The sequence below is a fragment of the Cydia splendana genome, chromosome 5, assembly GCF_910591565.1.
Source record: "Cydia splendana chromosome 5, ilCydSple1.2, whole genome shotgun sequence".
NCBI lineage: Eukaryota > Metazoa > Arthropoda > Insecta > Lepidoptera > Tortricidae > Cydia > Cydia splendana.
Genome location: NC_085964.1, coordinates 5,721,738 through 5,745,920, shown reverse-complemented (window position 1 = coordinate 5,745,920; position 24,183 = coordinate 5,721,738). Strand labels below are relative to the sequence as shown.

At 38.4% G+C, this 24,183-nt stretch overlaps 1 protein-coding gene across 2 annotated transcripts in view; it reads left to right on the top strand.

Moving 5' to 3' along the window:
- LOC134790502 (uncharacterized) overlaps positions 1 to 24,183 on the top strand; it is a 278,176-nt gene that overhangs the window by 25,406 nt on the left and 228,587 nt on the right. The gene's annotated exons all lie outside the window — the stretch shown is intronic.

The following is a 24,183-nucleotide window of genomic DNA, read 5'->3' as shown; positions in this document are numbered from 1 at the left end:
AGCTACATATCTCTTTTTTTATCCTGTGCAAGCACTATCGGCTGTTTGGGCTAAATGAGGCTTGAAAATCGTCGGGCGGAGATAAAGCTGTCGGAGGCTGCGAAGAATTGGGACTATAAACTTGATTGAATATTTCTCGGCAGCACGCCTTGGACCGCTCGAGGGAGTTTCTACTTGCTTATAGAGTTGATCGCTCGAGGAAACCAGTAAAAGAGTAGTCCCAGCTTGCGTATGATTGTTACGGGTCTAGAGATCACGCTGAAATGGTCCGTCCAAGAACTGAGCTCACTCGCGGTTGCGCTACCAATGGAAATCACTGACAGGCACCATTCTGCCTCTACGCGCCGCTTATTCATGCGTAACCATTGTAAACTGAGAGAAGCATACATTTTTCAATACCCACCATTTTCGTTACTCTTGTATAGGTAGATAGAACATTATATAGACAGCTAAAAAAGTATGACTGGGTGTTTTATTACGATTCGAGTCGAGTCCTTTTGTGTCAAGTTCCAATAATAGGTACTCTAAAAGATTCGATTTAAGTCGCAAAAGACTGAAGACTTAATAATAAGCGCAAAGTCTCGCATAATTGATTCGAATTTTTCTTTAGGTAATGAGTTCATACTCATAAGGCTCTTGTTCTTAAAGGGGCCCACTGATTACCAGTTCGCCGGACGATATCAGCCTGTCAGTTGTTCGGAGCTTTCAAATTTTGCGTTAAGCTGACAGGCCGATATCGTCCAGCGGACTGGTAACCAGTGGGCCCCTTTAGAATTCTAAAGCAACCGCTTTAAAGTATCTACACTACAAAATAATTTTCTAGTGTTGAGCATATTTAACTTCTTATACAAGTAATTACAAATACTCGTCAGCAAGTCGTCATACTCTAGTTAGATAATCGATTATTCCTGCTAAAACACATTAATCTCCGTAAAAACAGCTCGCGGCGTACTTAAAAAATAATGGATCTAGCCAATAAACGGCGTTATGTGCACATTTCCCAGGATCCCAGGATGAAATAGCGTTTTCAGCAGCTGCTCGCCGTATAAGTAATTCAGTGAAGCTGTGTTTCGGAGATGAATCGACCGTGATAAGCTAAGATGGATAAATTTAACGCTGCATTTTGGGTATGTGATCAACACAAAAGAAATCGGAACAAACAATTTTAAGGGAGTCATGTTGAATAATAATTTCAGATGATTTTAGATATTGTTATGCCAGAGTTGTATAACTGCAGTGAGGGGTTAACTCGTAATATGAACGTACAGTATAAAAAAAAACAACGGGTTGCACTCCGGGAGTGCCGACAGAAGTGAAAACTCAATGACTAGTCCAAAATGTCTGCAGCACTATGTATAATTGACCCATCCTCCTTTCTGTTGAAAAACTTTAGTTCCGAAATTGCTGGCCAGTGAGCTGCTTAAATTTGTAGCGTTAATTGTTTAAAATTCGAATAGAGATTGTAAAGTTACCTTGCAGACCTCGCATCTATAGTAGATTGTTAACCAAGGGTTGAAAGGTACCCATTTCTGTCGAGGTAGTTTGGCGCTCGAACGCAGTGAGAGCGCCAATAATCCGAGACGGAAATGGTGCCTTTCACCCGAGTTAAACACTCTACTTTTCATATCGAATGCGAGGAAACCAAACAAGACAAGGCAATTTAGCAAAATCAGTAATTGAAGTACCTAATAGACCTACGGCCATAATTTTTTTCCTTGGACTTACTTGCAATCGGAGACTTTACATGTGTGGAGATTAATAATCCCTAGCGAAAATCATTTAGATTGAAATATTTACGAAAACACACATTTTTTAACAAACTGCAGTAATTTTTAAATTATTTGTTCATTATAATATGAAAATCAGCGGGATTGCCTCTTATTTTTTAATTTTATACTTTTTCGTTCTAAAAGCCGCAATAGACTACCGGACCGCACCGCGACCTTGGTGCGCCGCACCAGGTAATAACATAATAAAAGTATTTTAAATATTAAATAACAATTTAATTAATAATATAAGAATTTTTTATCTTGTATTTTATTTTATTTTCATGAATATAGTGCTAAATAACTTTAAAAACCAATTTAATATCGTACAAAAGTTTTACTGTGGCTGTATAAGATTCTGCCTTTGCTCATTTACGCAAGTGTAAGGTTTAAAAAAATATTTTTGGTGCATTCATTTTGGTTCCCGCATTATGAAATCGAGTAAATAGAATTCAACGAAAGAAATCAAGAATAATTTGTTTTTAACAATTTACCTACATATTTTTTATAAAAAAAGGATCAACGTGGGATTAGTAAAATTAAACAATTACCAATTGTTCCAGGCGAGGAAATAAAGACACTATTTTTCCATTTTGTTTCCACCCAGTTGTTCGTGGGACGGGGGAAAAGTGGAGTACACCACTTTTCTGCGCTAGAGCATAAACGTATCACTTTCTGCGCACCTTTTAGAACAACAACGACCAACTTTCAGAGCATGAGATATGAAAAATATATTTTATTTGGTAATGATATTTTGAGTTTTATTCACCAGTACTAGAGTTCACTTTTATTAGCGATTTCATCAAGATGTAGCTTTATTGAATTATATTGGAGTGATATAAAGTTAGAATGTAACTGTGAGATCCTCGTATTTCAGCCCGTACAAGATTAGAATATTGAGCTTTATTGCTTAATATAAAAGTCCAGTTTTAAATAATTGACCTGATTATGATACGTTATGACTAAAGTTCTTTGGTGAATAACATTGTCCGTCACACATGACGTCAGCGCGTTACGCGTTACGCTGTCTCGAGTTTATCGTTTTTTCCCCACCTCAAAAAGTGCTCAGCGCCGCTAAAGAAGTTTTCACTTCAAAAAAATGTAAGATCGCAACTCGCTTGGTCATATTTGCATCTATATTATTAGCAGATTATTACTATTATTACCTAGTATAGAAAATAAAGGAATTTTGATGCATATTTTCTCAAAATATGCTAAATACGAGTAACCCGTCGGCCTTGCTGCTCCATCTAGCGGCAAGTACTGTTCTCTATGCGATCCTTCTCCTGCAAACTCATTATTAAGATTGATTACCGGCTCGCGATATTAAAGAAGCGTGTAAAAGATTCTGAGACAAAGCCCCGGTTTATATCGGGAAAATTGTGCTTTTGTTGATTAATCTCTTTGTACCTACTTGTAGCCATTAGGAGACTGTCTTAGATGTTTCTCAAATAAATAATTTCGTTTGGTGTACATGCCATTCCATTATAAAGTAAAAATTTAAATAAATTGTCTTTTTTCAATTTCGGTACCAATAGATCAAAGCCCACGAGAAAAGTTAGGAGCCGAACTCTTGATTACCTGCCGATATAGCGCCTTAACCATAATTAAAACAGTGGGTAACAAGAACAAAAAAGGCCCTTTTATCGGTAGGTACGTATAACGCGATTACTTTCAGGCAACCCTTAAGTAGCGGAAATTAAACAAAATGGGCCGCGAGCCACGAACAGATTTCATGACCAATCGCCTCCCGGGCGATAACTCGTATATTGATTAACGGCTATGTATGATGATTCCTCATGGACGTCAGCTGGCGCTACTTTGGTGGGTTGAGGAATGGCACCCACCGAAACATGTAAAAAATTAAAATAAATTTTGTCATCGCCTCCCGTTTGATACTTTGTCAGAAGATAGTTTAGATGTTATTATAAATAAAAACAACCGTCAGCCGGTTGTATAGCGGTAGAAAGACCGTCAGCTACTTGCATTTGCATAAACATGTAAAAAATAAGCGCTGTACCTTTTTATTATAGTAATTACTAAATCATGAAACTTTGCATGTAGGATTTCATCAGGCATTTCAATAAACGCCTTATTTGCGGACATGATAAACTGACGGTCTTTCCACCGCGATACAACCGGCTGACTATTTTTTTAATTCATGATAGCATCTAAACTATCATCTGACAAAGTATCAAGCGGGAGACGATGACTGACGATATTTGCTCCTGGCCCGCGGTCTAAAATAAAATCATCAAACACATGAGTTGACACGAAAATAAAGTACCTACCTTAACAGTATTATTGACATTCTGCAAAGTGCGGTTGGGAACCAAAAGCGATGATTGCGCTCTACCCGAATAAAATTTAAACATTCGCGGTTATAATATAACCATCACGGGGCGCTATTGTCGCGCATACATTCAATATGCAAATATTGGCACTATGTATAATATCTATTTAAATAGGTACTGAATAAATGAGTAATAATCTAATAGTATACGTTGAGTGTATAAATCCCTGTAACAAGATGGCGTAATGTTTGCCCCGGCGGCAATTTCCGGGACTACGCAAACCAATTCATATTATCACATCCTCCATTAGTTTTATTTAACCTCTTTGTATAAGGAGCCGTTTGAAAGAGGGGATACACTGAAAAGGGAAACGGAAACAAAAAAACGTTTTTGGAAACATTTAAGTGTTGTCAAAAATTTAGATGGTTTACGTACCTACTCATCTTTATGGGGGGCATACTAAATTAAGATATTATCATAATTATGTGTACAAAACGCGAGAGTTTAAAGTGTTATAAGATATTATCGTTTGTGGCATTTGCCCTGAAATAATTAGGATATTAAACTGATTTAAAAACGATTTGATCCTTTGTAATGTCCAGCTTTTAAAAACTAAAGCAGGTTAGTCGATAATCTATTAACGGCATGTTATCATCGCAGTGCCGGTAGTAAGGAATATAATTTTTAACTTACTTCATTATTTAAGTCTGTATGTACACCGCAATTAATGCAATCATCAAGAACATTCATTGATCTTTATAACCTGATAATAACTGCACTGTGTGATATGTACTTCATACGATAATATTAGTTAGCTGTATTTTAAAAACTGGGTTGGCCGCTCCCAAGTTTTCTGTTTTGCCGCGTTCGCCTACATTTCCTCGGGCAAACCATAACAGCGATAGCGGTCGCACGTAGCTCTCGGGCGACCGCTGCTCGATAAATCACCTATAAGATTCATGCCCTTGTTGCCCTCGTCCTGGGGTTGTCACATTCCAAACGTCTAAGAAAGACACCCTGGGGAAACCAGTATTAAATGTTGTAACGTGTGTTAAGTGTCTATAGGTCACATTGTACTGGTCCATCTAATAACTCTATTTTTAGGCGGTCAGCGATAAGAACAAGCCCGGGTCACGTTCCGTGGCCTTTTTTTACGCGCACATATAGCAATATAGCTATATACTATCAAATAAATAAGGGACGAAGTGATACAAATAATATCGTCGTCCGGTCGGTGTAATGTACCTACATATACGAAAACGGTTTGTGACGCTGCCGCTAAAGGAGAGCAAAGTCAACACATTTGAGAAACGTTCGATTGTATACGAGACCTCCACTGCGCCGCTGGCGAGAAACGCCATTGGGTATGCACAGCCAGTAAATGTATAGAAATTTTAGTGGGACCGAGTAGGCGAGGAGACTATATTAGGGAGCGATTTTCAACTAACTACTTTTTTTAAACTTAGACTAGCTAACATTTTATAATTGCATATATTCGAGCGAGGTCGAGTCGAGGGCGAGATAACTCGTATGACAAATAACGCACTTATAATATCAGCGCGACAACAGACACCACCATTCACGCACAGGTTCGAGAGTGTAGCGTTATAATGCGCGGGGCGGGTATCAAAACGAGCTTATACGCGCAGAAAACCGCCTATCTGAAAAGGGCCTTGAATTTTTCATATCTCTTCTTCTCTTCTCAGCATATTTGCGTCCACTGCTGAACATATGCCTCTTTCATGGATTTCCATGTTGTTCTGTATGCGGCGGTTCTATGCCAGGTCGGCCCTGCCGTCTTTCTAATGTCGTCCGACCATCTGGCTCGTGGTTTTCCGTCCCTCCGGCTTCCCAGTCGAGGTCTCCAGAACAGCACTCGCTGGCCCCATCGATCGTCATCCCTGCGGCAGATATGGCCGGCCCATTCCCACTTCAGTTGCGCAATTCTTTTGGCGATGTCGGTAACTCTCGTGCGTTGGCGAATGTTCTCATTCCGAATTCTGTCTCGCAGGGAGATCCCGAGCATCGCGCGCTCCGTGGCTCTCTGTGCCACTTTTAGCTGGCGCACCCTTCCGACGGTCAACGTCCATGTCTCGCATGCGTAAGTCATCATCACTGGGAGGACGCATTGGTTGTAGACCCTGGTTTTCAGTGACTGTGGGATTTTGGACTTGAAAACATCGCCTAGCTTTCCAAATGCGCCCCAACCCAATTGAATGCGCCTACTAATTTCGGCATCCAAAGGGTTACCGTCAAGCGTTATTTTCTGGCCCAAATATACGTAATCGCTTACTCTCTCCATCGTTTTGCCTTCCAATGAAATGGTTGCCTTTTCAGCGGTGCTCATCCACTTTGTTTTCTCCATATTCATTTTTAGACCAACTCGCATCGATGCCTGGCTTAGATCATTGAGCATGTGTTCGAGATCTTCAGGTGTCTCTGCGAGTAAAACAATGTCGTCAGCAAAGCGTAGGTGGTTTAAGTACTCTCCATCTATCTTGATACCTCTGCCGTCCCAGTTACAGTGTTTAAATACATCTTCTAGTGCATTTGTGAAAAGTTTTAGAGATATTACGTCACCTTGACGCACTCCTCTTCCGAGTGGTATTGAGGTTTTGGAGCCTTGAATTTGCACTGTCATTGTCGCTGAGCGGTAAAGGTTTTTCAACAGCTGGATGTATCTGTAGTCTATTCGGCAACGTTTTAAGGAGTCAAAAACTGCCCAATGCTCCACCGTATCGAACGCCTTCTCATAATCCACGAAGGCAAGGTAAAGTGGTATATTGTACTCAAGTGACTTTTGTATCACTTGCCTTACTGTGAAAATATGATCGACTGTACTAAAACCGCTCCTAAAGCCCGCCTGCTCTTTAGGCTGGTATTCGTCCAATCTTCGTGATATTCTCGATGTGACAACTCGTGAGAATACTTTGTACACTTGGCTTAGGAGGGCAATAGGGCGGTAATTCTTAAGACTTGTCTTGGCGCCTTTCTTGTGAAATAATGTGACCATGCTATTCTGCCACTCTTCTGGTATTTCACCGGTGAACAGAGCTTCGTTAAAGATCCATCGCAGTTCTTTCAGTATCTATGTCTTGAATTCCAATATTTCCTTTTGTATGTCATCCAGCAAGCATATTCGGATTAATCTAATAGTAATAACAGGTTATGAATTTGATTTTAGACTCACTTGTGTTTGCGAGTGACTTAAAACAAGGAGCCTAAACTGTAAAATTATTCAATGATCTGGGATATGTTTCTGGTTGAAGAAACGTCACTTCTGACACTGGCAGATCATATCCATAACAAAATTAAATTCAGATCAAATTCACAACCTGTTATTACAATCAGAATACGCCTCCAGAGATAGAGTCAGACCAAGAATAGTCTGCAGCGGATTTGATAGCCCTCGCAGTGCAAGTGTTATTTTAAACGTCAAACTTCTATGAAATTATGACGTATAAATGACACTTGCACTGCGTGGGCTATCAAATCCGCTGCAGACTTTTAATGGACCGACTTTATACCTATTTGATACGAGTTGCTGGGATTTTGTCAAATATCAAATTGGAAGGGAAAGCACAGATTAATAACGAAATTAACCCCCTATCACAGATTATTACATTACTTTTACGCAAATTCAACTCGTAATAAGTGGAAAAGCATGTGGAGAGTCGAAAGGGGACTTTCAGAGTAATTGCATTCCAGATAAGCTTTATTACTTTAGTATATTTTAGGTATACACCGTGTGCCCCAATAACCCAACAAGCTTTAAAAAAGTATTCCTGATAGTTTTTAGAAAAATTCAGTTTTCCTTTTCGGTAAGTTGACTTTTTATATGGGGATAGCCGGGTGACAAAATAGCTTTTGCCGTCCTAGAGTGGAAAGTTTTTTTAACAGTCAGAAATTTGCGATTTCAAACTGATACGGTCATTTACATTTAACTACTGTTCGGAACATCCCGGTTTTCATAGTAGGTAGTTATAACGGACATCTAATACAAAATATTTTTTCAGCGTGAGTTTAATTTTCACAAAGGTTTAATTGACCATCCTTTTTAAGTTTTCTAAGTTCGAACCAGGAACCACTACCCTAGGACAACATAAATATTGTTATAAATAAACGATCCCCATCACACTATTATTTGCTAAATGATCCGTTCGCAAGTGATCAGCCATAACACAACCAAAACGAGCTATCACAGTAAAGCAAAACCATAATAAATGTAAATGACGCGTCGGCTGCGATAGTATTCGAACAATTGAACATCGCATCACATCGTATTTACGCAAGATGGCGCTTACGCGAATGGTAAGAGGACCGCGTGATCGGACTGACTTTATATGGGTTCTGTGGGGACTGGCCGTTTCAGTGAGGGTTTCTTGGAAAACAAAGTGAGGTTATTATAATATAATATACAGGGTCAAGGGCGGGCCTGGATATACTGGTACATACATAGCACATATGGATTTTGAATAAAGATTAATACAACTATAGACGCTCAATGTTAAAAGCCTTTACAAGCCTTTGCAAATAAAGGTTGCTACAATAGTGAATTCAGGCGTTACTTTGCGGGAATCCATATTAATTAAAACCAAAATATTACTTTGCTAATCCGCGAATTAGTAATATGAATAATTATTATTTGTAATATTAGTAATATTTTGGTTTTGATTGGTTGCTACAATTTTGATGCCAGCAACTGTTTGTTTGTGGCACCAATTGGGCACCAAGCAGATGAACTGATTGGGAAAAAAGTTCTACATAATACGTGAAACACCAACGCAAAGTGCAATTTAAACAATTATTATAATCGTATTCATCGTAAAGACAATAACCAAAGACGTCTAGTTTTTATCCGTTTTTCACATTATTCTCAGCAACTGAGAAGTTGAGAACCCCTTAATGATCATCTTCAGGAATCTATAATAATAGCTATGTATACCGTATACTCAAAGAAAATCCTGAGCTCGTCAAAAAATAAATTGGCAACAGTAACGCCAACGATGGAACATTGTAAACCCTTTGCAAATCCGAGCGTGCTCATTAACGAACAAAGCAGAGCTATAACGACAAGATAGAAAACATGTTACACGTTTTATTCAGTAATTGTTAGAATTAGAATTCTATTATGCTCACAAAGGACAAAGGTTTCCTGGCGACGAAGTTTCATTAAAGAAAATAATTAAAAGGCAGCCTCAGGAATAAGAGCGCGCTCCGCTGAGGTTGCCAGGTGCAAAATTGGAAAAGTCCTTGAAAAATTCCTGATTTTATTGATAATTGCAAACTTTTCCGCTACTCTAAAAATCCATAAATATTTATTCATTTCACGTAAGTTGTAAGATGTAATTCAATTGAAAATAACTTTTTTTCCATTTCTGTAAGCTATGCTTGACCATGGCACACCTTGTATAACTCAGTACTATTTCTGGAATATATGAAAAATGGTCCCTATATCACCACGCATACATCGTCTTGTCGTCTGACATTGATAATATTAGTGGTCCAAGAAGGATACATTACCGATCCAGAAATGTACACGAAATTGCCAGTAGCAGAATGTCAATTGTGACGTTGGTGAAATAGACGCCAGGCCAATATTTCTGACAAGTCTGGTAAAGTGTATACGCCTCGCCTGGTCACCCAATGCGCGGGGCGTAGTATGGGCTGAAAATAAACCACGACCGCCAGACGCTGGCACCTGTATTAATGCAGCACATTTGCAGGCGCCTTTATTGCCCGCTAGACAAAAGAACTAATACTTCGCCCGGGAATTCTCTATCAGGCCCTGTCCTAACTGAGAGACTACCAATCACGTCCCTACTAAGGTGGTGGTACTGGTGCTCGACGCGGTCCCAGTAGGTACATGTAACTTGAAACTTAAGTCATTGTCAATAGAGGTGACAGGAGGGTGTCATCTATTGGCATTGACATAGATATCTGGGACTGGCTTTACGGACAATAATAATGAGGCATGACAGGGGCCAGTACAGTCAACGGTAAAAATATGGGTGTAGACAACTTACTCAAAAATATGTCCCATAGTTCTTACTTCACTGACATAAGAGTTATGGGACATATTTTTGAAATGATTTGCACACCCATATTTTTACCGTTGACTGTACAGCAGTGTGACACCGGTACAACGCGATTGGTTGATGAGTTCGCATCACGCGCGCGATTGGTTGATGAGGTCGCATCACGCGCGCTATTGGTCGCAACTAGTTGCGTTAGACGGCACGATTGGCTGGAATTCGTGAGTCACACCGCTAAACTAGTACCATTTTAGTGCCTGTAAGGCCCGTCCATAGATATATATACGTTAATGTCTATTGGGCATTAGCATGTCGAGCACTAGTACCACCACCTTACCTATAATCATATATAAAGCAAAATTGTTGTTTAACCCCTCGTGCTAATGTTGATACCCGAGAAAGGGAAAGATTCCAAAACTCGCTACGCTCTTGGTTCGAAAAGTGGAATCGTGAGCGTTGCGAGGGATTCAAGGCACGAGGGTTAAACAAACTTTACTTCTGAGTGAAACACAAAGTATTTCAAATATCGTTATTAAATATTTATCATTCAAAATCAACACTTATAAATCAATTCGGAAACAACTCAAAAACATCATTTTACTTTGCCACTTTTATGGATAAAATGCAACTTTCTCAGCAGTTTTTAAAGAATAAATATGACTCACGCTAGACCGGGTCAGGCCCGGGCCGAGGTGTCCGACATGTCATTTTTTATGACGGTTGATCGGTGATCACGTGGTACTTTCCATAGAAAACTAACGGAACAACGGAAGCTCCGGCCCGGCCCCGGTTAGGTCTAGCGTGAGTCATGCTTAAAGAAAGCCTTTTACGAGCTGGTGTGGTGAAAATCTTTGAAATCCACGTTAAACATCGCATCGCATTGCCGTATTTGTCGCTCAGTTAGGACCAGGCCGAAATTTATGGTACGCGTCCCACCGCTTTCGTCGCTCAATCGGGACAATGGGGAAAATTTAACCATGCCGCTCTGCAACGACGTTGATTAATCAATTCTAGAGACAACCTGCAATGCCATTTCTCATTTTAATTCATAAATAAGGTACGCGCACGACGCGTACGTGACTATTTTATGTTGGAATAAATGATGTTTTTTATTCATTAAGTACTAGCATTTACATGGATTTAGTATGACTTAATAGGATATACAAAAAACCGGACAAGAGTCGGACTCGCCTACCGAAGGTCGCCTACTTTTTATTATTTTTTGTTATAGCGGCAACAGAAATACATCATCTGTGAAAATTTCAACTGTCTAGCTATCACGCTTTATGAGATACAGCCTGGTGACAGATAGACAGACAGACAGTGGCGTCTTAGTAATTAGGGTCCCGTTTTACCCTTTGGGTACGGAACAGAAATTGTAATACATATTTGTGAACCCTTATTCAAAGTAACACGCCGGTTTATTTAAGATAAAAACTTCTATTCCTGCTTCAACCGTTTCAGTAAATGCCGTTAACACTTTTGCTGCCGGCCGCCCTGTGTCCAGTGCAAAATGAACACACATAAGTGTCCTTGGCAGTGAATGTGTTAATACGAATGTTTTTTTTTTTTCACAACATTAACACATTCAGCGCCAGCGAGAGCTACGCGCTACGAGCGTAGCGGATATCAAGGGAAACACCGCATGTAGCGAAAAGCACCTACAAATAGAGAACCCGCCTAGCGGGTCGCCGGCAATGTTGGTGTTAATGAATTTCATTTATAATGTGTCCATGGACTGTTGCTCGATGTACCTACATGCAAAAATGTAGTTAGGTGTCTAGGCAAACATTTTTAATAAGTTCCTAATAAAGCATAGTTAGTAACCACCCAACTGGGCCTGTAACTATGCTTTATTAGGAACTTATAAAAAAAGTTTGCCTAGGAACCTAACTACATTTTTGCCACAACCGGGTTGGATCACATGGCCGACATTAAATAACTACCTAAACTAAACATGCCATGCAATTTGGAGTAACATAACCACTTACTTATAGCTCAAAAACTTTTAAAGCGCCCTTTGTGAACAATGTACCGATAATGTCCAATCCAAAAGTTATATTATTGACGCATTTTAAAATGCCATTTATGTATCGTTAAGTAATCCCAAGCCGAGAAATATTAAAGGCGAAAGTTTGTACACCCTCGTCCCGGCACTGAGCCGGCGCCCGGGGCACCGGCTTCGGCCCTGAGTAGGGTGGCCACATGACAGGGTGTTTTCTTACATTTCAGGCGTTTTTGCCCTCATTCCAAGCCCTAGGTAGGCGCAAGACGGTAGGGTTACCAACCGTCCAAATAATTTACCAGCCACATATTATTACAGAAATGACACAGGTTTTTTTGATAGATAAGCTAGTTTCATTAAAAACAGGATGTCTGCCCAAGCGTCCATAGGCTACGGTGACTGCTTACCATCAGGCGGGTCGTATGCTTGTTTGCCACCGATGTGGTATAAAAAAAGTTCTGGTAATTGAAGTCAACATTACTGCGTCATAGTTTAAAAAAATATATATCTTTTAAATTTCTTTCCAAAGCAAAATAAAATTTAGCTGTAAGCATGAATCCAATTATCACGAATCCAATTAGTTTACTCGCAATTACGCATTTGTTGACAGTAAACAAGTGTACCGTAAAATGGGGTGAGTAGGTTTCGCGGGGAGAGTTGGGTTATGAATGGGGAGAGAAGGTATGAAAGGGGGGTGAGATGGGATTTTAAGGCTACTGCTACAAAAATAATGTATTCCAACTTCAAATGGAGCTATAGTAATACTCATAATAAAAAAAATCGATCCAACAATCTTCCAAAATCACCTTTGTATGAAAACCCAACTCACCCCAAATACAAGGGACTACGGGGTGAGGTGGGATTTCCTGTTTATCGTCAAAGTTATGAAATGGAACTACCCAAAATAAAATAAAAACTAAAATACAAACGTCCAGAACACTTATTATATACACCATTCAGTTTGCATATGTAAAAATAAAATGTTATCGACGTTTGAATGTCAGTTTTGCACCTACTCACCCCATTTTACGGTATTTAACGTTGGATATACAAGAAGCCCTTTTTTACAAATACTCGTCAGGATAGTAGGTATAAATGTCAGGAATTTGTTACAAAAATCAAGGATTTGTAAGGACTTTTACTGGTAACCCTTACCCGGGGACCCACGAGGGCGACACTGATACGCTCCCGGCTACTTACCTTATTGCATATTGCGTCCCTTTGATGTCCTAACCAACTCGATATTCGAACGAGATACGAACCATTCAAAGGACCATGTGTACATCTCCTAATTAAAAGATTTGATAGGGAAATTAATTCTTATAATTAAGGTGTATTCCCGAATAAGTTTTAATTGAAATGGGTTCGTTAATTTCTCCAATTACGAGGCTTAATTGGAACGATACTATTATTTGTACCTTCTGAAATATAAATTGGCTGCTCAATCAAGTTATGAATACCTTACACATTTCGTTTTAAATCTGTCGAAGAAAATCCTGGCTGAAATATGGGATAGGGGTTTAAATTTCGACACAATAAATTATGAGCCTAGCTAAAATGGAATAACATTAAAGGAACAGATGCCATATCGTCAAATTCCAGCGTTTCGGGTAAGCCATGTTCAGTGATCCGAAGTTCGTTTCGATTCAATACATCCTACATTAAGACTCCGCACAGCCAGTTTGATTAGTGATGTGCCGAACTCAAGCAAATATAGGGAAATTTTCATTTTGCCTACACATATTTAGTGCTACATTTTTAAAAAGTTTCCTTAATTACTTAGATTGATTTGTGGTATTTCCAATATACGAGTAGGTATACAACAAATCCAAACAATAGGTAAGTACCGTCTTACATTATTAAACTAGTATTTCATTAGAAATTTAAATCAATGCATAATACCTAATCGGTCTGGAAACTCGTCTTAACAAAACGAAACACAGATATCCATTTTTTTCAATGACAATATTTTGATTGTTCGTCTACTCGAGCCCAAAGTAAAATGTCAATATTCGTAATCTCTGATATCGTTAAAAAAACACAAAACTCTAATTGTATGTGTCGTGTTTTCTTTTGTATTCCATGCAGACACATGGATGAACATAGGTGAATATTCCCAAGAAAAGTTATTCCTTTAGCCCATCACTAAGTGTGATTCAGGATGAAAATAATGTTAGAAGGGCTCAGACGTGAACGCACTCAATTTGAAATGGCGTCACGCGGTCTGGCAACATGGCCGACACGCTCCACTGTTATTTACAGAGCTCGGCACTTTTCACAGACCTTCCTTAAATTATTTGATATCCGATTTAATTTAAATTAATGTTGGTTGTTAGGAACGACGTCCCATTCTGTGAAGTACTATAGGTATGCTAAGTACCTAATGTTCAAAAGTGATAAAAATTAGAATACATTTTCCACTATTCTTATTCGTAACTCAGCAAAAAAAATTGTAAGATTCACTAAGTTACCCTTACACAAAATATGACTCTATGTAGTCCCCATTCTTTTTTCGAAATTTATACAAAAATGCCTCGAACAATGCTATACAACGCAAAACAATACACGATTTTTTACACATTTTTAAGGCTAATTACTAATTCATTTCTTACCTGACGTTAATCGAAGATAAACCGTTTTTTGCGTTATTTTATAGGTAACAGTGAAATAACATAAATCCATTAATAAGCCTCTTACCCTATCCGTCTAGAGTCAACATCGGTGTTCTGGAGAAGGCGGGTGGTGTCCCCTCTCCCGTTGCCATGGTTACGGACGGGGGCCCGGACCCGAATTTTATCGATTCGGTACAGACAGCAGCCGCTCTCGCCTACACTAACACGATTCAACGCCCGTGTTTGCAGATCTCGGAGGTTTAGAAGGGCTTTGACATTCGGACTGTTTAAATATGTACGTGTAGCTAAACAGTCCTCGTAAAAGAAATCGCTCCTGTCCGCTCCCGAAGATAAGCTGCGTAGACATGGTTCATAGGAACCCTAAATTATTACCTAGGTACTATAGGTAATATTTTCGTTCTTATCATACCTAAGTATCATAACCCTAACTAAATTTTTGTCTCGAAGAGATAAAGCTCTTTAACCTTTTGAACGCCAAACGGCGCATCCATTTGCCGTGCCACTGACGCCACGGGGCTAAAATTTAGTTTTGTGAATAAGTAATGCCAACCTAAAAGTGGGGTGTTTTTCAGTAGATTTACATCAAAAAACTATCGACGTCAAATGCCGTCTTTGGCGTCGTTGTCACGATTTTGCGTTGACGTCAATTGCCGTCTGTGGCGTTCAAAAGGTTAAAAACAGTCCTCCTTATTTATCGTCGTATTTATTCCCTTTATAATTTTTATATCATATGTCATCCTTGTTATTTCCCTTGTTTTTTTATATTATTCTGTTTTAGTTTGGCAATAAGTAAAACTCTTATTTATTTCGAATTGTTAAGCGGACCCCGTTGAAATTGGAGAAAATGGAAACCTATATGTATGTAGAAATGTATACAATAACGCAATTTACACACAATTAATATTGGAGATACAAATAAGTCTAAAAAGTTTCTTAAATAAGTAAGTGTAAAAGGACAAGATGGAACACAATAACTTCATTTTAGTTTTGACTAAAATTATTTCAGTAGGTATTAAATACAGAGACATTAAACATTCACAAATAGTTTCGGGCCAAGCTCGCAAGCAAGCGGGTCGGAAGGAATGGGGTCAATGGCTATATGAACTCGCAGTCTTGGGGCGCTGATAACTAAAATCTCCAACATTAAGAACATATGTTACAAGCCGTTTTGTTCAATTTAAGGAGGTCTAAACTAAATATCGTGCACCGCGATATTGTGCCCGTAGGCAATTTTTAATAGGTATTAGTATAGGACCTAAAGTGGCAAAGGTCTCACGCGCGCAAATCTTTTTACATAGGAATAGAACGGACTCGGTTCAAGCATTTACATACAGCATCGCGGTTAAAATCTACCGAATAAGAGTATGCACCTACTTCGGAATCATGGCGTATGTGTGGTATATCTATATTCTTCTATTCTTCTTCTTTCCACCATTTTGTAGGTACCTATATATTTGCTTCTTTCCGCCATCGCTCTACACGCTTAAATAGTTGGCAACTATATTCGTTCGTCCAGAAAATTCCTGCCTCACACAGCTAAACTGTGGATTAAATTATCGCCCGCGGTTATCCCGCACAGATACGACCTTCAAACCTTCAAGAAAAGAGCATACCCCCATCTTAAAGCCAGCAACGCACTTGGAACCCCTCTGGTGTTGCAGGGAGCCATGGGCGACGGTAATTGCTTACCATCAGGCGATATGTCTGCTCGTTTGCCTACTACAGTGGAACCTCGCTAACTCGTACCTCGATAAGGCGAAATCCTCATTAACACGAAATAAAATGCTATTCCCTTGCCTTCAGAGCCCAAACCCTACATAACTCGAATTATTCAACCTCATTAAGACGAAGTAAGCAGCGATTCCCTTCACGACTATTCAGTACATTTTTGACCTCTATAACTCGAAAAATGAAATTTGACCTCTACAACTCGAAAAAATAGCCGTATTGTTCTACCACCTTTATAACTCAAGTTATTTACTAACAAACATCTGTAACTCGAAACAGACAATAAAGACTGTACTTTCTGCGTTTCTATAATTACCTTTCTAACACAAAATTTTCAAGCGTTTTACCTCTGTAACTCGAAACCTCTTTAAGACGAACAAAAACCTATAAGAACCTCCCTAAGTCGATGCCCTCGATAAGACGAAACCTCGTTAACACGAAGTTTTTGGCGTTTCCCTTGAGATTCGTGCTATCGAGGTTCCGCCGTTCCACTGTATATCATAAAAAAGTTACAATAAAGAACTATTGAATAGTGAACAGAAATGAAAGTGATCGCCGTATCCTCACATTGGTCAGAACATTACGTATTCACCCCGCTCCAAGCAAAAATGTGATAACAAAAAAATGGGAGCAGTAGTTACCTCGCCGAGCGAAAACACAACACTCAGAGCGTTTTTTGAGTAGGGATAAAAGGAAAGCGGGGTCGCAAAGGGTTTCTTGTAGGGTTACCAGCTTACCAGGTACAAGTTTAATAGGTTCTGACCAAATCCTGATTCTTGGAAAACTTTCCTGACATGTCAACAATTTAATGAGCTATAACTAATATAACCACAAGCTATAACTGTACCAATTTTTAAATTACACGAATTATTTAATGAGTGTTTTAGTTGTTAAGCATCATTCTATAGTGTAGTAAATAAAGGTAGTTGACCCCGCAGTAATTCCTCAGCCAGAAAAAACTTTACAGTATGATAAAGTATCAATAAATAAAAAGTATTGTATAAATTTCCAAATAATAATAATAATAGAATTAAAGTAAATACCTAAAGTCTTAAATAGTTAATATCTTTTTACGGAGAAATACTCCGTTCAAACTTTCTTCACCAGACATATCCATGTAACGTATTGCAACAATATATGAAATATCAAAAAAATATCCCAGCAGAAATACCAGTATTAATAAAATAAAATTTTTTGGCGTGTCTTGGACCGGAAAATTGCTGTCTAATTTTTTCACTGGAATGCCATTTTATTGCCGTTTTATACCTACAAAATGAAAATCTAAAAATTTTCCACTCTCAGTTTTTAATAGTTCTATAATACATACATTTCGATACGCATTTTTTTTTGATTTTTTTACCCACTGCGCCAAATTATATTCTAAGATCATATAAGAAGAAAAAAATGACAGAGCAATTTTCCGATGAAAATGAGCGTCAAAAAAAGGAAGTATCATAAAAAAATATTCTCATGTTTGACAAAACTTTTAGATTTTTTTCTAGTATCACATACTGATACAAATAACTTATTTTGTAAAATAATTTTGGACTGAGGAATTACTCGGTTCAATATATAATCAGATTTGTGTTTTTACCTAACTTAGGAGTGTTTTTTTTGGATATTTATAATGTTAGTCTCGGCTCATACTATACAATAACCAAGCTAAATTTCATCGACTGAGAAATTAATGCATGGGTCTCCATACAACAACTTGCTTCATTTACTACACTACTATTCGTTAAGCATCTTACGTTTCACTGCATGTTCCAGTATCAATATCACAGAATATACAGCCATTAAAAAAATACAATGTTTAATTGTGATTTAAAATAATACAGGAGCTTAATTATACGTTCTAATCTAAAACCGCTATGGATTCTTAGTGAAATTGTGAAAATTTCTTGAGTTTTTCATCGAGTGGTCACAAATATCCTGATTTTAAATTACATAATATTCTTGACATTTCCAGAAAATCCTGACGCCTGTCTTTGGCGGGGCGTCTATACAACTCTATTCCCATCGGGCTATTCCTGAACAACTAAGCACCTATCCTACATTAGACTTATATCGACCGGGATATGGACCGTGATTTGATTACCTTTTGTATTGTTTTCGACCTCCCGATATTTCGACGCAGTTAGGTACATGCATCTTGTACAATACAAAAGGTAATCATGGTCCATATCCCGGTCGATATACGTCTAGTGAAACTAACCATGAATCATTCAAAACTGTTACCTATCCTACATGTCTAAAAAACAAAAAAGCACCGGCTTGCCTAACCGATTCGACGCGCCGCCAGTAACGCCTGGTCACCCTAGTTCCAAGCGAGATATGAACTATTGCACCCTTCGCAGTCCCCTATCAATTGTTACCAGTTGCGCATATTTTTACCCACAAAAACAACCCTCCGGGAGCCGTGACTCTGCCGTATTTCGTTATCACGAGAATATATGAAGGTTGCGTAATCAACACGGTACCACAGCATAATAGTGTTCGTGTTCTAAGCCCCCTTGGTATACTAGATCTTTTAGAAAACTTCTGAATGAGAAAAAGAAATATCATAGGCTGTGGAAGACTTTTGGTAATCCCTTAGATTTCGACACTTTTAAAACTCTAAGAAAAAGAATTTTAAAATTGGAACCAATTTATTACAGAAATTATATAAACAATACTGAAGCCAAAATTAGCAGTCACCCTAAATTCTTTTGGACGTATATAAAATCGGTTTTTGTTAAAAGTGGTCTCCCACAGCTTATGCACTATAAGGGTATGACAGCCTCAAATGGTACACAAATATGTGATCTTTTCAATCAACATTTCCACTCAGTTTTCGAAAAACCAACTGTTAGTTATGTTGACCTGAATAATCTTCCACCTGTTAATGACACAGTGTTTGACATGGACACTATTTTTATAACTAAAGACCTTGTTAATAAATATCTTAAGCGTATAAATATTAATAAGGGCGCTGGTCCTGACGGTATACCTCCCATCATAATTAGAAATTGCTCCTCTAGCTTAACATTGCCGATTACTTTACTTTTTGAGAAATCTATCAGGGAGGGGTGTGTACCATCATTATGGAAACAGGCATTAGTTACCCCAGTACCAAAAGGTGAAGTTAGCTCGGACATAGAGAAATATCGCCCTATATCAAAATTGTGTCAGTTTGGGAAAATTTTAGAGAAGATTGTTAGTGATCAGCTTTCTATTGCTATGCGACGTCATATCATCCCAAACCAACATGGTTTTCTTAGTGGTCGTAGTGTTGAATCGAATCTTCTATCTTACACAGAAGCCATATTAACTGCATTAGATAACAACTGTCAGGTGGTTGCTGTGTATACCGATTTTGCCAAAGCTTTCGACAAGGTCTGTCATGAGCGCTTACTTCTAAAGTTGTGGCATTTTGGTATACACGGGGACCTTTACCGTTGGATAAAGTCTTATGTAGAAAATCGTTCGCAGGCTGTAGCTGTGAGAGGGCATATTTCTCATTATAGGTCCATCAGCTCTGGTGTTCCACAAGGTTCCCACCTGGGGCCTTTATTATTTGTACTGTATATAAACGATATCACGGAATGTATCAAGAATTCAAACATGCTTTTATACGCCGACGACACGAAAATTTTCAGAGTCATACGAAATCCAGACGATTGTAATTTATTGCAAAACGATTTACATAATTTCCAGACTTTCTGTTATGTAAATAATCTTTTCTTAAACCCAGGAAAATGTTTTGTTATTAGCTTTAGTAGAAAAAGGACAAATATTAATTTCAAGTATGATCTCTGCAATAAAGAGCTAACCCGTGTAAACCAGATTCGTGACCTCGGCGTAATCATGGACTCAAAGCTTACCTTTGTGCCCCACATTGACAATATCTTAAATAAATCTTTTAAACAGTTGGGTTTCATCCTGCGCGTAGGTAAAGATTTCAGGAGACCTTCGACTTATAAGATATTGTATAATAGTTATGTCCGTAGTCGGTTGGAATTCGCTAGCGCGGTGTGGAATCCGCTATATAAAATCCATAGCGATAGAATTGAGAAAGTGCAAAAAAAGTTTGTAAAAACAATTGATTATCGCACTGGAAATAAATACATAGATTACTCTACCGCTATGAAGAGATATAATATTTCATCCTTGTGCTTGCGTCGTGAACGCACTGATGCTATAATTCTTTATAAAATCATAAACAACATTATCGACGCCCCTGAGTTGTTAAAATCTCTTTCCTTTAGAGTACCCCGTCGTTGTGAGCGAGCATGTAGAAAGAAGAACCTCTTTTATATTCCTCGTAGCCGAACTTCATACGCGAGAAACGGTTTCATTAGAAGAGCATGCAGGACGTACGATGATAAATTTCAGAATTTAGATATTTTCAATGAAAAGTTATATAGTTTCAAACGACTGACCTTGAAGTGTATTAATAGGCTTTAATTAGATAGTTTATAACTCTAAGTGCACTTTTTGTTTGTTATTAAAATTTATCCGTTTTCGTTAGGATGCACGAGTATTTTTGTAACTTCTTTTTCATTCCAAATTCGAAATTCCATTGAGTATTTTAGTAACTTTAATTTAATTTCAACTTTGAAATTCCATTTAGTTTTAGTACTACTTATATAAGTTGTATGGTTTATATATTCTTATTAAGGAAACTGTAGGTCTATAAGTCTAATAACCGTTTACTGTAATAATTTATTACTATAAGAGACTGTTTGTTTCTAAATAAAGAAATAAATAAATAATATTAAGATGTACGAAATGTTTGTTTTCTTATTATATAATTATATGACATCGCTAGAAAAATGAAGAGCGTTTTCAGACTTTTCTTCGCGTCAAGGTCTTTTCGGCAGATGTTTCCGTCTCAATACGCCTATTGAGATATTATGGGACACCGATCTCGATCTACATAATTTTCGAATCAATACACGAGTAGGTAGGTAAGTAGGTATAAGGGAAATGCGGTAAAAATGTAATTTATGCCTCACGCTCGCTACATTTCCCGTATATTTCTAAATATTTTTTCCGGTGTGTTCGTTCCGTGCCAGAGACAGGTATCATTCACCACACAGGTTTATAGGAGTTCATAGACATCGGTTACACGCTAATTCTGGCGTCAGTTCAGTCCATCAGTCTGGTCAGACTGACGGGAGAATTATCGTGTAACACGCGGACTGATGGACTGATGGTCTGGACTGATGAAAATTTAAATTTTTAGATAATATTCGTCAGTCCATTGTGAATGACAGAAAACTGATAAGAGACTGATCGTGTAACCTGTATGTGTCATTCTCGCGTCAGTCACCATATTAGACAAGACTAAATGACTGTGTTGCGTTCTGTGTCCAAACGGCGACTGTGTCGTAACTTTATCAGTCTGTTGTCAGTCTGGGCTGATCGTCTAACCGGGTCCATTTTCCATCATTCTGGCATCAGTCAAAACTCGAATGGACGGATGGACTGAACTGACGCCAGAATTAGCGTGTAACCGATGTCATAAACACGTCAATAGGTAATCTTATGAAAATCGACGCACGCTTACTTATAGACAAGTACTACATATTCGTAAGGGTGGTATTCCACCTGCCCAATTTCTTTGTCCAATGTGTATTTTGTCTTACATTTTGCTTAATGAGAGAGTGAAAGTGAAATATATTGGACAGATGGAATACCACCCTTAGATAAAGTTCAATTAAAAATGATCAAATCCTCTGACTAAGGTATACCATCATCACTGTAACCCGACAACAGAAAACAAGACTATGCTATTAAGTAGACCAAAAAACCTTTTAAAACGTTAAATGCGTACCGACGATCCGTAAAAAACGTAAATCTAAGCTCGGCTGAATAAAAGTTACACGACCTCTAACAGACAAAGGACAATCAAAGGCAAAAGACGAATCTGCCGGCAAAAACAGTTTTTCCTGACGACTTCTGTTGACGTAATTCGTAAAAAGTATCGCGGGGTCCGATTAACACAGTATCCTTGAAGATGTCGCTCGCAAAAAGGGGCATGAGGGAACAAAGCGCCCTGAAACATTTCTCATTGAGGCGAGGGGTGGCCACCCCGCCCGCGCCCCACTACGTGCAGACTCCGGCCACGATGTCCATAATTTATGCTTTCGAGCGGACCGCGAAAAATAAATGAGCGCTAGTTGCAAGAGAAAACGGGAAATATATAAAGTTGTCCGAATGACGCGAGTTCATCATTCGGATTTCAATTGTCAAACTTTGGAGGTATTGACAGTAGATTGACACCTCCAACGTACGTACTTACGTCCCATACGTATTCACGTATTCGCATCAGTGAAATTTGCGCAATGACAAGTCGTTGTTGTAGTCGTACAGTCGGCATCAAAATTAACGGATCAGACTACGCGTCAAAAATATCTACCGTTCTAATAGCTTAACAAAAAGATAAGTCCCCATACCTATGAAGAACAATTTTATTAAACTGTGTCAGATACTTGAGATCACGAATCGTAGATATATCCCTACTTGAAAAAGAATTCCTGGATAAGTACGAGTAGCAGTTACTTTTTGATCATTGTTTCATGAGCTAACTATTGTTGCTGGTTGCTGGCTGTATATGTTTGTATCTTTAGGTATTTAAAAAAGAATAAACAAAATCTACCCTCAAATGGCTTCTTAAGCCAGTTGAGCCAATGAAAACATTACATGATCAAATAATGTAGGTTAAAGTCAGGTCGTTCAGTGCCAGATCCAGGTGGTTTTGTATTTGGTTGGTTAATCAATAAATATTATAACTACCCAAAAATGTGCAAATTATTTGTTTGCTTTTATTTAAGTACCTAAAGATACAGAGTATAGGGTCGTCCTAGCACAGTCGTACCTGCCGTCTCTGGAGCTTAAACGATTAAGTAAATTATGAAGCTGTAGAAAACTTAAATTAATATTTAATTGAATCCATTTAATAATGGTTTAAGCTTCATAATTTCTACCCTCATCGTTTATTTGATTCAGAACCAGAATATAATAATTTTAGACAACAGGTAGATACCTACTATTTATGGAACCTACGTTGATAGACTGCACAATTTCGCAGTTAAATCAAATACAAAGAGGAGGGATACATTGTAATACATCTCTGCAATAGTTAACTTTGGAGAAAAGTTTATTGGAAATTGTACGCTTCTTTTGACGTATTATTTACGCGTTGAAGAAAAAAGAAAAGGGAAAGCTTTTTACCAACTTGCACAAATTACTCCTTTTGTAAGAGTCTCCAACCTAACAATACTCTATTGATAATTTCCTTTTCAATAAATATTACGGAAACTCGTAAAAGAACGGCCCTTTAAAGAAATAATATAAAGTGTCCCTGCCGAGCGTACAAACTGAAGTACAACAGGCGATCCGGCTTGGTCACCCTACGCAGGACAGAGCTCAATAGAGTACCCGTGCGATACGATACATAATACATCATGATATTGTATTAATTTGTGCCCGCCGCGTGGCGGAGGGTCGCAGCATTTTTAGGGAGTAATTAATGGGCCCGAGCACCTCTCGGGCTTATTTTGATTCCTTGTTTTCTTTCTCTCGGCGGATTGAAAAGCGATGGACGGGCCGGATAATTTAATCAATCCCGGTAAATTAAGGACACTCAAATATTTTTCCAACCTCTGAAAACAGCCCTCGCCGCTTCAGCTCACGGACAAAGGACGCTCGCTGTTCCGAATCAATTAAGTGCTTCGA